This window comes from Quercus lobata, chromosome 5, assembly GCF_001633185.2.
Source record: "Quercus lobata isolate SW786 chromosome 5, ValleyOak3.0 Primary Assembly, whole genome shotgun sequence".
Lineage (NCBI taxonomy): Eukaryota > Viridiplantae > Streptophyta > Magnoliopsida > Fagales > Fagaceae > Quercus > Quercus lobata.
In genome coordinates, this window is record NC_044908.1 from 80,768,555 (window position 1) to 80,781,206 (window position 12,652).

Genomic DNA, 12,652 nt, shown 5'->3' on the forward strand with positions numbered 1-12,652 from the left:
AAAAAAAAAAAAGTTTCTTCATTTTGATTTATTTATTTATTAGAATCAATCATAGTTTAGATACATTGCAAGATCGATGCTATTACCATACCATTTAAAACAAAAATTTGTCACAACTCGCCAGTCACCACGTAATGAGTTGTAGGTGGTGAAGAAAAAATAATAGGTCCATGTAAGTTTAAATTTCTATTACTTACATCTCGTCACATTACAAGTTAGGACAAAATTTTTGTAATATGTTGTGGTATTAATATTGCTCTTAATTTAATCCAATTTTACTCAAAGGAGTAAGGAGAGTGGAAGAAAAGGTACTAAGAATATATTATTTATATTTTAATTTTGAAGGCCAACACCTCCGATTAATTTAAAAAATATATATATAATAGAATTAAATTTATCATACACTTCATATGATAATTATTTTTATTTTAATAACATATTAATTAATTGGTTTTGTTGCAATATGAATTCAAACCTAAATTTATTAGGTGATGACGGAAAACTTATCAATTAAATTAATTATTTGATTAATAATGAAAGAGAGGAACCCTTTTTATTTTATTTTATTTTTTAAAGAAACAAATACACACAAAAGAGGAGCCATCTTAGGGGAACAGCTCTATCCACATTGAAGCAAGATCAAAAACCAGTGGTCCAATATAAAAGATATCCCACAACTCCATTTCCCCCAATTGCATTAAAAGCACCTAAAAGCGGTGGTCTCTCTGTTCGACATAGATACTAGTATCTCTAGAAAAGCTGCGTGTCTTCAACGCTGTTACAATGTTACTATCCCACCATTATTAATGCAACTCTCTCTCTCTTTTTTTCTTTTTTTCTTTTTTCTTTTTTTTTAATTTTTTTTTACAGTTCTTAGTTCTTTACCATCCTTTGACCAAGAAGTGCTCCCTAAAGTCCTTGCCTCGTCTAGAAAATGAAAACCATTATCTTTTGAAAAAAATTCTAAGTGTCAGATATTATTATACAATTTATTTTTCACACAATAATAACATGACAGAGGGGAGTCATAAAGAAAAAATAATGAGTTCATGAATAAGTGATAGTATTCACTCTCAATCTATCACGTTAGAATTATAGAATAATTTATAATCATAGAACCACTGGTGTCTTATTCTATTGATGCAATTTGTGGTTAGAAAATGCTGAAGTTCAGCACTAAAAATGGACACGCAGCTAATAGTAATGTTTGTTATTCCTTTCTGCCACCAAGCAAGAGACATAGCCAAAGTGAAACACACCCATTTCAAGAGGACAAAGAAGTAGATAAAGCTTTCTGTCCTTTCTAGGTCCCAGAGTCAAATACCCAAAACCCCATGAACCAAATGACAATGTTTTTTCAATTTTTTGGAATTGGTGATAATTTTGAGCCTCATCGTGAGCCGTTTATTGTCTTTGTATCTTGTATCAGAGCCATCAATTATCCTCTTTTTCTTGTTCTGTTTTGTTGATGAAACTGGTACAGAGAAATGAAACACTTTGTAGAGTTGCAATAATTTGCCTCACTCTCTCTCACTCCCATCGGCTGTGCTGAATCTGCGAAATCTGATAGCACACACCATTCAATTTACGCCGCTTGATGTCTATCTTTTCTGGCCCCACAGTGGAATTGTTGCATTCCCATTTGGTGCAATGGCAATCCAGCAAGCTCAATGGACCGCTTGTGCTTGATACCGTATAATCCAATGATGAATCATAGCCCTCCATTGCCACCATTCCTTGTAACATGTTGAAGCACTTCATCAAGTTCTCCTACAACCACCCACAACCTTAATGTTTTGGCAAAATCAATAATATTATACTATTTAATAGTTTTTTTTATATTAAATATATATTTCAACTAAAGCTACTACTAAATTTTAAAATAATACATAACATGATTACAAATAGAAAATGTTTAATTTTTTTTTTAAAATAAATTATACACAGAACAGGAATTTTAATAACATATACAAAATGAGAACATGTAATCTAATTTTAAAAATTTTATAACATTAATCAAATAACAAGTTATTTGAGTGAATAGTAATAACATCCTACTAGCACAAAATGAGAACATGTAATCTAATTTTACAAATTTTATAGCATTAATCAAATAACAAGTTATTGAGCGGGTAGTTGCTTGATTATTTTATTTGATTGTCACTTACTTTATTTACATATTCACAAGATAAAATCGAAGCTTTGAAAGAAGTAAATTGCAATGTGAATAGCTCATGAGAGGCAGAGAGAAGCGCTGAAGCTGCAATGATGGATGGTTTATACTCTAAAAGCTTAATTTCTGCAATTAAAATCATAAACATAATTAAGTCAGTAATTGAGCTGAAACCCAAAAATAAAAAGGAAAAAATTATTAGCTAGCATGATGGTAAGGTTAGTACCATTAAGAGCATGGATGATGAGCTCTGAAGCTCGACGTTTGAGAGCTTGGATTAATGTTGGATCTTGGAATTTTGATAAAGATAGAAAGAATTGCAAAAATGGGAAAGGTGTAATTGACCTCATTCGCCATTCCAGAGCATCAAGAATGAGAAGCTCCATTTTATTTATTGCCTGTGCGTCAAAGATGCAATCTTCCTCTCTCTGTTTCATTGCAATAACTTAGTTCATGTCAAACATTTCATTTTTAGTTTAAAAATACCAAAATTGTCACAAATTTTAGTACAAAAACATTTGTAAATTACGGTGGCAATAAATGTGATTGATATTATCCGTAATAATATATTGTAAAATTTGTAGTATTCTTAATATAACTCTTTTTGGTTAATTTACAATTGAAGGCCATGAAATAAATGAAAAAGAATTACCATGAAATCAGAGAGTGAGAGGGGTGTGTTCTTCATCTTTGCAGCGAGAGAGAGGCAAGACACTACAAGGAGCCTGAGCACCCATGGCTTTCCTTGCTGCATATTTAAAAGACTAAAATTAGGTTCTCCATAATGGGTTTGATTTTTCAAGTAAATGCTCCTTTTGGTTTTCCAAGAACTAATGGAATAAACATGCTTGTTTTTTGAGTCTGAAAATTGACATTGTAAAAAGAAAATAAAGTACAAGACTCAGAATCAGATTTTGTTTGTGTACCGGGATTTCTTGCTTTGAAATAAACCTGTCCATATAATTGACAGCAAGGTAGGGTACGAACGGGTCCAAATTTCTGGCAAACTGTGCAAAATGAAGCAGAACAATTTCACATCAAAGTACAAGATCAAGAAGATAACAAGAAAACTATTTGTTTATTATATATATATAGTGCTATATTGATTAAATTTACCTGTGACATATAAGAAATAAATTCACGACGAAAAGAAGCAAGGGAATCACTGGTTTTTAAGCTGATTAAGAAGTTTTGTGAGGGCATGTGATCAGATTCAGAGGTGAAGAGAATTAGGACAGTATCAGATTGGTGGTCTTGGAAGCTTGTTAATGGGTCTTCAAGCTCAAACTCCATCTCTCTAGGACTCATTCTTTTTCTTCTTTTTTTGTTGGGTTCTAGTAGTATTATTTATGTTTGTATGTTTTTTGTGTTCTTTGACTGAAAAAGGGGGTTAAGAAGAGAATGCTGGAACCATTGAGGCAAGAGTTTCGAGGGAGTAATAATGATAGAAAAGAGAAGCTTCGCTTTCTGTGCAGAAAAAGAAGCAGTGCTAGACTGCAAGTCTTCAGCTTCACTTCTTGGTCCTCTCTCTGAACCTGCATTAATTTATATGCATGTTGGTCACTTTCTCTCACTCACGTGGAAAAGAGAACTCAAGAGCTGAGGCTACATTAATTTGTTTCTGGTGCTAATGTTTTTTTTTTTTTTTTTTTAAGATAAAAATTTTACTCTAATCTAATTTAAATATATGTGTGTGAAACTCACTCTTGAAAACTTGAATTTTAACCCTAACTCCTCATATTTCACAAGTACTTATACTTATAAAATGACTCTCGTATTAAAAATGTGTAATAATATAATTGAGTATTGTTAATTTATCATACTCATCTTGACATCCCTTTAAAATAGGGGAAAGAAGTAAAGAAAAATGAGAAAGAGAGAATTAATGCAGTCCATGATGAAAAAGTTCTAAACAATTAGATTTTTATGACTCTATACGCTCTCTCTCTCTCTCTCTCTCTCTCTGTTTTTTTTTTTTTTTTTAAATACGATAGAACTTTGTGAATTTGATTTTTTAGATACGATTTAATTTTAATCTATAATATCCACTCCATAATAATTGTTATTTATGATTTGTTATCAAGTCAACAAATTAATGAGTTTTTTTTTTTTTTGTCAATGAAGTTCAAATTATATGTTCTTTTTATAGATATGATATATATAAGTATATATATATATATATTTAATAAATAAAATTGAATTACAGTAATTTTAACTTATAACATCCACTACATGATATTTGTTATTTATCATTAGTCTAAGATATCAGTTGTTCTTTTTGTATATGAAAGGTTTGAAATTTAAATTTCTTATTCGACAATAAGAGACTTTACAAATTAAACTAATTGATCCTAACATTATCCTTAATTATATGTTATAATAAAGTCAATATTGGACAAATAACTCTTAGTAGTATTTTACAAATCATATATTACAATATTTTAATATTAGGTTATAAAAAATTTTTAACTGAAGAAATATAAGACTAAAGAAATGCTTTTTTTAGCAAGTTTTTTTTTTTTTTGAAGAAATTAGAAACATTTAAATGATTTACTTACGTTGAAACTTTTTGCAAACAAATTTGGGGAGTATTCTTAAAAAAAAAAAGGTCATGGTATTTGAATGATGAATAATATGCATAAACACAAAATTTTTGATTCATTTGGATATAAACTCATATAATAAAACATTTCTTGTTTAATTAGTTCCCTGAAATTTGATATAGGTGAGTATAAGAAATGATAGAAGTCGTAGAACAGTTATTTATGCTTTCGAAGAATTTGAAATAAAGTTAAGAGCCTTATAGTGCAATTAACACTTTTTGATTTTTTCAACAAATACTTTCGAAGTATAATTTTTTACTTCCTTATTGCTGTAAAAAAAAAAAAAAAAAAAAAAAAAAAAAAAAAAAAAAAGGAAAATATATGATACGAATCCATCATAGAACATAAACAAAAAGAATTGATTCACTAAAAGAGATTCACTTTTTATTACATAAATCGAAAAATGTTTTTAACCTCATTCTCAAAATGCACCTGCACCAGAAGATTTTAAGGGTTTTAACTTTTATATAATTTTTCCTTATGTTTAAATGTGTAATTAATGGAATAGTTAATAAAGTGCCAGCTGCTCTCCTAAATCAACATCACAAGAATCTTGAAAAGGCACCATATATCAGTAAAAAGTAAACGACACCTAAGTAACTGACTATTAATTATTAATCTATTCATTACTAATCTAAATGTTCTAAACAAGATTATCAAGAAAAAGAGATGAGTACAATAAATTAATTATGAACTTGACTGAGTCAAAGCATACCGAACTGACCAACACGCTTCCATAATCGTAAAGCCCTTCAACCAGGTCCTATAATGATACTAAATATTAGATTAAGTGGGGGATAATATTAACTAATGTCGTATATAGCTTGAAATAAAGTATAGGGCTAAGTCCTCTCCTTCCTCTTTCCAAGAATAGTGTCACATTTTGCATGTAATATGTTAGAGCCTAATGCTTTGAGGCCTTGTAGCAAAAATTATAGTTTGTGGCATTACTTGATGATTACATTTACCAACTAGGGTGCTTGATATATAGTTCAAGGGTACGTGGTTTCGAGCCAAAAACATTAACTATCTTTTGCATATAGGAACAAATGGTCCCTTATAGCACAGTGGCTAAATGCTATGAACAGCTGTGGTACAAATCCTCCCTTGGGTCCAAGATCAGCACTGCTACAGTGAGAGTAGGGCCGATAAATTCATCAGTGAGTACACATTTTCAGTGAAGTTGCAGCTGGCACACCGGCTTTTACTGCCACCTTCTCTTATTCTTCCTTGTCCTTGGATTTGGGGTTTTCTATGAAGTTTTGCGTAAGGTCCAAAATTTTTCAAATGTGAGTTTTTAACCAAAAAAGTTTTTTGCATATTTGAGTTTTTGGCTGCTTTGCATTGCAATTGGAGTTTCTATTAAGTTTTGGGTAAGGTCTAAAATTTTTCATAATTATGTCCAAGAATTTAGCAAAAAGAAGAAAGGGCCCCAAGTAACATAAAAACTAATCACATCTTTTCATGTCATTTACAAAGACTAGCATGACACTAAGTACTTGGAAAATTCAGCAAAAAGCTACATCCAAAATTTTAGGCTTTGTCATTCTTTCTTTATAAGACAACTTCACAAAATATAGGCAAAGGTTCTTTTTTTTTGTGTGTGTGTGTGTGTGTGTGTTAGAATCATTTGGTAGATAACGTTTGATGCATAAACCATAGGGCATGCATTTTTTAAATAAATAAACCATAGTGCGTACATAACATATGTATCATGTGACATTCAATGATATGGCCAATTGAGCACAAATTGAATAGAAATGATTACCTGCTCTTTAAAAAAATAAATAAATAATAAGAAATGATTATCTTTCTTAATCTCTTTTTGTCTCTTGTTTGTATAGTTCAAAGAAAAGAGATAGAATGGGGGCCCTTCAATCTCTTTTTGTGGTTGTTGATCGCAAATTGAAGGTTTAACATGGCCATTTGGTTACCAGTAGCAATGGAGCCAGAGCTCACATGATCAACAGACAAGGCGGGATTCGATGTCAGACCACCATTCAATTGAGTCCCATCGTTTTGGAAAATCTTGAGCCACTTTTTAAACCATTGGGGGCCATTTTGATTTTCATAAAACCGAGGGAGCGTACCTCTTCTACATGTGACTCACGTGTGTGTGGTAAATGCCAATTTGGTGCGGTCCCTTCTTTATTGGTTGTGCTTCGTGGTTTTTCCTTTCAATGATTTGCTTCTAATAAGCACTGTATTAGACAATAATACTTTATAATTTATGAGCTAATCGTCAAGAAATTGTAATATAAACGCCCATATTAAGGCGGCAGAACCCCACCATTGTCAAATTCGTAGAAATTTCCTAATGGAAGCGGACCACTCATTGAGTTTCAGAATCTTAGAAATATCTTGATAGAGAAATCGAAAATTTAACAACATTTACATTTGTCCTAAAAGTACATTTTCTAGTGGTCAATAACTTCATATCAAGTAGCAGTATTTTTTGTTGTTGTTGTTTTTAATAGCAATAAGCTGTTAATGATCTTTAGATTAAATGATAATTTTCCGAGTTTTCAATAAAAAATATAATGTCTAAATCCTCTTCCTCAATGGCCTTTAGATTAGTGGATAATAGGTAAGTCTCATCATATAGTCGGTTACCACATTAATAGATAGGTTTTTTTACCCTTTTTTTTTTTTTTTTTTTTAAGGGTAGTGTGGGCTTGCAGCTCATAACATCAAAGCTGGTTCCAACTTTAATATCCAAAATTTTCAAATCTTTGATTAGTTTGAAGGGATTTTAGGAGAGAGTCTAACATCAATACAAGAGAAAAAATTTCAAAGAACACAATCAATTTCACACATTCTTTTATAGTTATTCAATATGAATGCCTATGAATGGTGACATAAAAATAGTAAGTACATGTGAAAATAGTGAAGTATCTTCTACACTAATATTTGGGTCACACACATGAGACCTTCATATTAGTTAGACATTGGTTTTATATGTTTTGCGCATAAAAGATTTTTCCGTAAAAGTGAAAGTGATAAGCAAATTCACAATTTGCTAATAGGATAAGAGAAATGCTATATTTACCATATTTTTACTACACTTTTAACTAATCTTAAATGACAAATTGTTACTGAGTATTACTAGTTGATAAAAAAAATATAATTTCAGTAGCGAACTTAAATTAGAACTAACACCAACTTATCATGTAAAATTTATTATGAAAATGTTATAAATATAACATTTCTCACGAGATAATTGTAAAAATAAATAATTGAATTTGATATTAGAATAACTCATAGCATACCATTTTTTAGCATGCAGAGGACAGTAGTAAAGAATCTTTACCAATTCCAAAACCTTCCTAGGAATCATTAATGCCATCTTCACAGAAGCATCATAAAAAATGTAGATGCAGTAAAAGAAATTATTGATTACTCATCATCCATAAATATTATTTGTCCCATGAGACTTGCGTGTAGGATAAAGACAAGTGGATGTGTGGCTACAGCAGAGCACATATACAATCAAGCAGACATGTTTTGGAATTTCACTACGCCATTCTTTAATTGAGAAGATACAAAATGTACCACTGGTCTTTTTCTTTTCGTTGCAGCAGTGACAGCTACGACGTGTCTCGTACATTATTGTATTAATGACAAACTCTATTTCCCTTATGCAAAGACCCTTTTTTAAAGAACAAAGTGTAGGTAAACGACATTTTACTCCCCCTTTTTCATAGCTGATCGTGATTGATTTATAACAAAACTGGTGTTTGTAAATAGCCATCAAATCTTTAATAATGAGACCTGGTTTCCCATGTCACTCACTTTTACATAGATAAAATACTTCTAATTAAGGACTAACCATTAACCAATTTCCTGTCACTCACTTCTACATAAGATTAGCTTGTAGATTGTCCTTAATTGTTGATTTATTAAATAGAGATCAATTCAGAGTTGATTTCATTAATTGATCAACTTAATGAGCAACATAAAAAAAAATAATAATAATAAAAAAGGGGTGAAATTTCTGTCCAGTGCTGCATTGTACTAAACAAACACAAGCATGTGTTATATATGTGTTGCATCCTACGTTGAGCGTAGAGCGGTAGAGGTAAGGTAAACACACATATGAGAGAGAGAGAGAGAGAGATTTTTTTTTTTTTTTTTTTTTTTTTTTTTTTTTTTTTTTTTAGACAATGCGCCAGTTTAAGTGCATGTGATAAGGTCTATCTAGCTAGCTTATCATCACGAATGGCACACAATTTCCCTGTCAATATACAAAATCTGGGAACCATGTCATGGAGGACAAGGTGTGATAAGTGGAAGAGCTGAGAAAATTAAGAGAGAGGAGGAATCATGGAGGTACATATAAAGGTGCAAGAGTGTCATCTCACACACACACACACACACAATCATTTTGTCATTACGTTTAATAGACAATTACACAAGTGGTCTAGAGGGAAGAGAAGGGTAGGGAAGGAGAGAGTAGAGAAAATTACAAGGGAAGAAAAAAGAAAAAGAAAAAGAAAGAAAATATGTGTTTGGATGTAAATGAAAGAAATAGAATGTATTTTACACTTTTATCCTTTTAATTTATAAAGAAATAATTATATAAATGTAATTTCACACAAAAAGTCAAAAAATTTTAAGGGTATAAGAGTAATTTTATGAATTTGGAACGAAAGTTAAAAATAAAAAATTAGTAGGATCTAGAGAAATATTTCTCCCCACATTTCATTTCTCCCCTCTATTCTCTTCTAGCCAAACAAAGGATAAAGACTCATTTCTTCTCATTTCTCTCCCTTTTCCTCAAACCAAACATAGCGTAGTGTCTAATAGAAGACGTTTCCTAAAGTTAACTTTAACTTTTTTAACATAAATGCTCTCAAGGCACCTTAACCGCCTTTGGTTACATTTATAGTCAACTTACTAATTAAGATTGCAAAACTGTCTAAAATTTTGTAGTTCAATTGACATTTATTGGTATTTTCAACAAAGATATTGAATATTCAAATCCTATAACTCCAATTATAGATGTTAAAACATGGTAAAACTTCAAATGTTGCAAGGAGTGTTTTTGAGGGTTTCAATGGAACAGATATATCAACTCACTTACATAGGACCAAACTACATGAGTGGGATGTTATATATTCCCCAGATACAACATAGCGTAGCTTGTTTCAAATTTTGTTTTTGTTGAAGTATTTTCTATTCCAAATATTAGTTGTATTCAATTTTTTCATTCCTTTATTCTACTCCATTTTTTAACATATACTGCCTTTATTCCTTCATTATTGCAGTCACTGAAAATCGTTGCGCCATTGACCAAACATAGTCAAACAAAAAAACCATTTGAACAAACTCTCTCATTTTGAGGTCCCGTAAGTTTCACTAAGATGAGCAAAATCATTAGTTTCTTTCTTCACAACTGAGAAGCCAGAAGAAAATTAAAAATAAAATAAAATAAAGAATACACGGTATCACAAGCATAAACTACTGCATACGTACGTTCAAGAAATTCATGATCAAGTCAAATCCTGAAGTGGGAAATGGTCTGACATTAGAATGAATGATTGGGTAATGATAAGTTAAAAATAATTTTTTTTAATAAAATACTATAATAGATTTTTTTTTTTTAATAAAAGATAGAAATTCTACTATAACCTAATATAAGTGTATATATATATATGAAACTCCTTCCTAGAAACTTAAATTCTAGCCCTTACCTCCCACACCTCACAAGCACTTATACTTATAGAGTAACCACTACATCAAGGGTGCATGATGATTATAATAGATTAAGTAGTTAAAGTTTGATAAATGAGTTGAAGTTACACTTCATATAACTCTTTATTTAAATTAAAATTACAGATTAAAATAAATTTCAACAACCTCTCTCTTACTCCTATGGCAGCACAACGGTAAGTGCATACAAAAAGTCACAAAAAAGAAAAAAAGAAGAAGCTTGTGATGAGATAAAATAAAAATAATAATAATTTGAAAACCCAAAATTTCTTCATGTATATATTAACATCTTACTGAAATCTCTTGCGGTAAGAAACTATAATTCACTTTCTTTGTCAATGGAGACCATTTATCAACGTTCGCTACATTATGCATACCATTTAGCAAATCAAATTGATTAGGCATTCTCTCCTAATTGATTGACTAAAACCTAATTAAATTAATTAAGACCATATGATTTAATTAAATCCTAAGGTAATTAGAATCTTATATCTCAACCAAATATCTCCTCATGTTTCCAACAAAAATATTCAATGTTCAAATCCTATCTCTCAAACTATCGAGTTATGTAAAAAATAAACATATAAATATGTAAACCTAAGGTGTTCGATCGTGTTCTTTTTAATCTTTACTCTCCCATCGAATGCCCTAGAGAATGTTTCTAATTCGTAGGACCCTCTCCTTTCTCTGTTCTTTCCCTACTTTTATTAGTGTCTTCTTATACAATGAGATATATTCTCTGATTGACATTGGTGCAAGAGAAAGCCTAAAGACAACAAAATCATAAAAATTCAATTTCCACACACTGAGGAGACCAATAAGCTTTTGCTTTTGCTTTTCTGTCTCAGCCCACTCTTTCCATATAACATATTCATATTTTGATGAATCATATTTAGCAAATTTATCATGAGTTTCAAAGAAAATGTGGCACGTTTAGAGTTTCACATTGTTCTATTCAGAGAAATAGATTGAACGAGAGAGAGAGAGAGAGAGCCATATTCATATTATAGAATAATGAGGTAATTCATGCATGCACCACTTTCACTCCATGCGAATAGCAGCATCATTATCGTTTATGTGGAAAACAATTAAGTGGGCGGGCGGCTTCGCAACATAGGAAAGAATGATAAGATTACATATTATTCATCATGAGGCATGCATGACAGTGTAACATATACTGAGACAGAGAGCAAACAAGTTTGAGCTAAATTAGAAACGCCAATGATTTTGAGACTGATTAATTGCACGCCAAGAACGTGTACCTTTAAAAAAAAAATTTTGAAAAATGTGTTATGTATGTTATATAATAATAATAATTTAAATGTTAAAACTCAATACATAAAGATAAGCTTCTTACATAGAAATTATTTGCAGTTTCACATTAGAAACAAAGGTTTTGAGCCGAGTAATTTTTGGGTATTTCCAAAACACGGGAAATGATACTTCCTCATCTCACAATCATGACGGGATCCACTCATTAAATTTATAATAAGATCCATTATAAATATGAGAGGAATAAGTATCATTTCATTATATTCCAAGATTATCTAAGTATTTTTCCTTTTAACTTGGATGATAGTCTATAGGTCTATAACCAAAATGGAAACCGGCCTTTTCTTGGGTTAAAAATGTCAAAGCCCATGCCAATCATCATTTTTTTGAATTACGAGGAGGGAGTTCCTTTCACAAGACAGTGAGTCTGTGTCACTATTCCTGGATCCAAGGCAATATATTTGGTAGAATTAATAATTTCTCGTAGATGTTACTGCATATATACAGCACACCCAAGGATTAGGCCCACTTTTTAGTTTTTTTTTTTTTTCATAGACAGTAATAACTCCAAGAATTTTTCTCATGGTGGTCATTAAAAAATTTAAGTTAAATAAAATTTGAATATATCAATATCACAAAAAAGCGCAAATATATAAATCTTTAAAATTTTATTCTACGAGTTTTCATTTTGAAAATTGATGTATGATAGTTGCGTTATCAATTCTATCAATTGCATCATTTTCAATGTATACAATCAAACAATCATTAAGCTACTGATATCTCATCCAATTATGAACATCTTGCCTAATAAGTAACAATATAAACAAAATACAACATCTTTTTTTATGATCTATTCCAACCAATTTTTGTATTCTTTAAACTAATTAGTATT

At 30.6% G+C, this 12,652-nt stretch overlaps 1 pseudogene; it reads right to left on the bottom strand.

Annotated features, from left to right (window-relative positions):
• Positions 1-1,195: 1,195 nt before the first annotated feature.
• LOC115992198 lies at positions 1,196-3,710 on the bottom strand (annotated as a pseudogene).
• Positions 3,711-12,652: the final 8,942 nt, after the last annotated feature.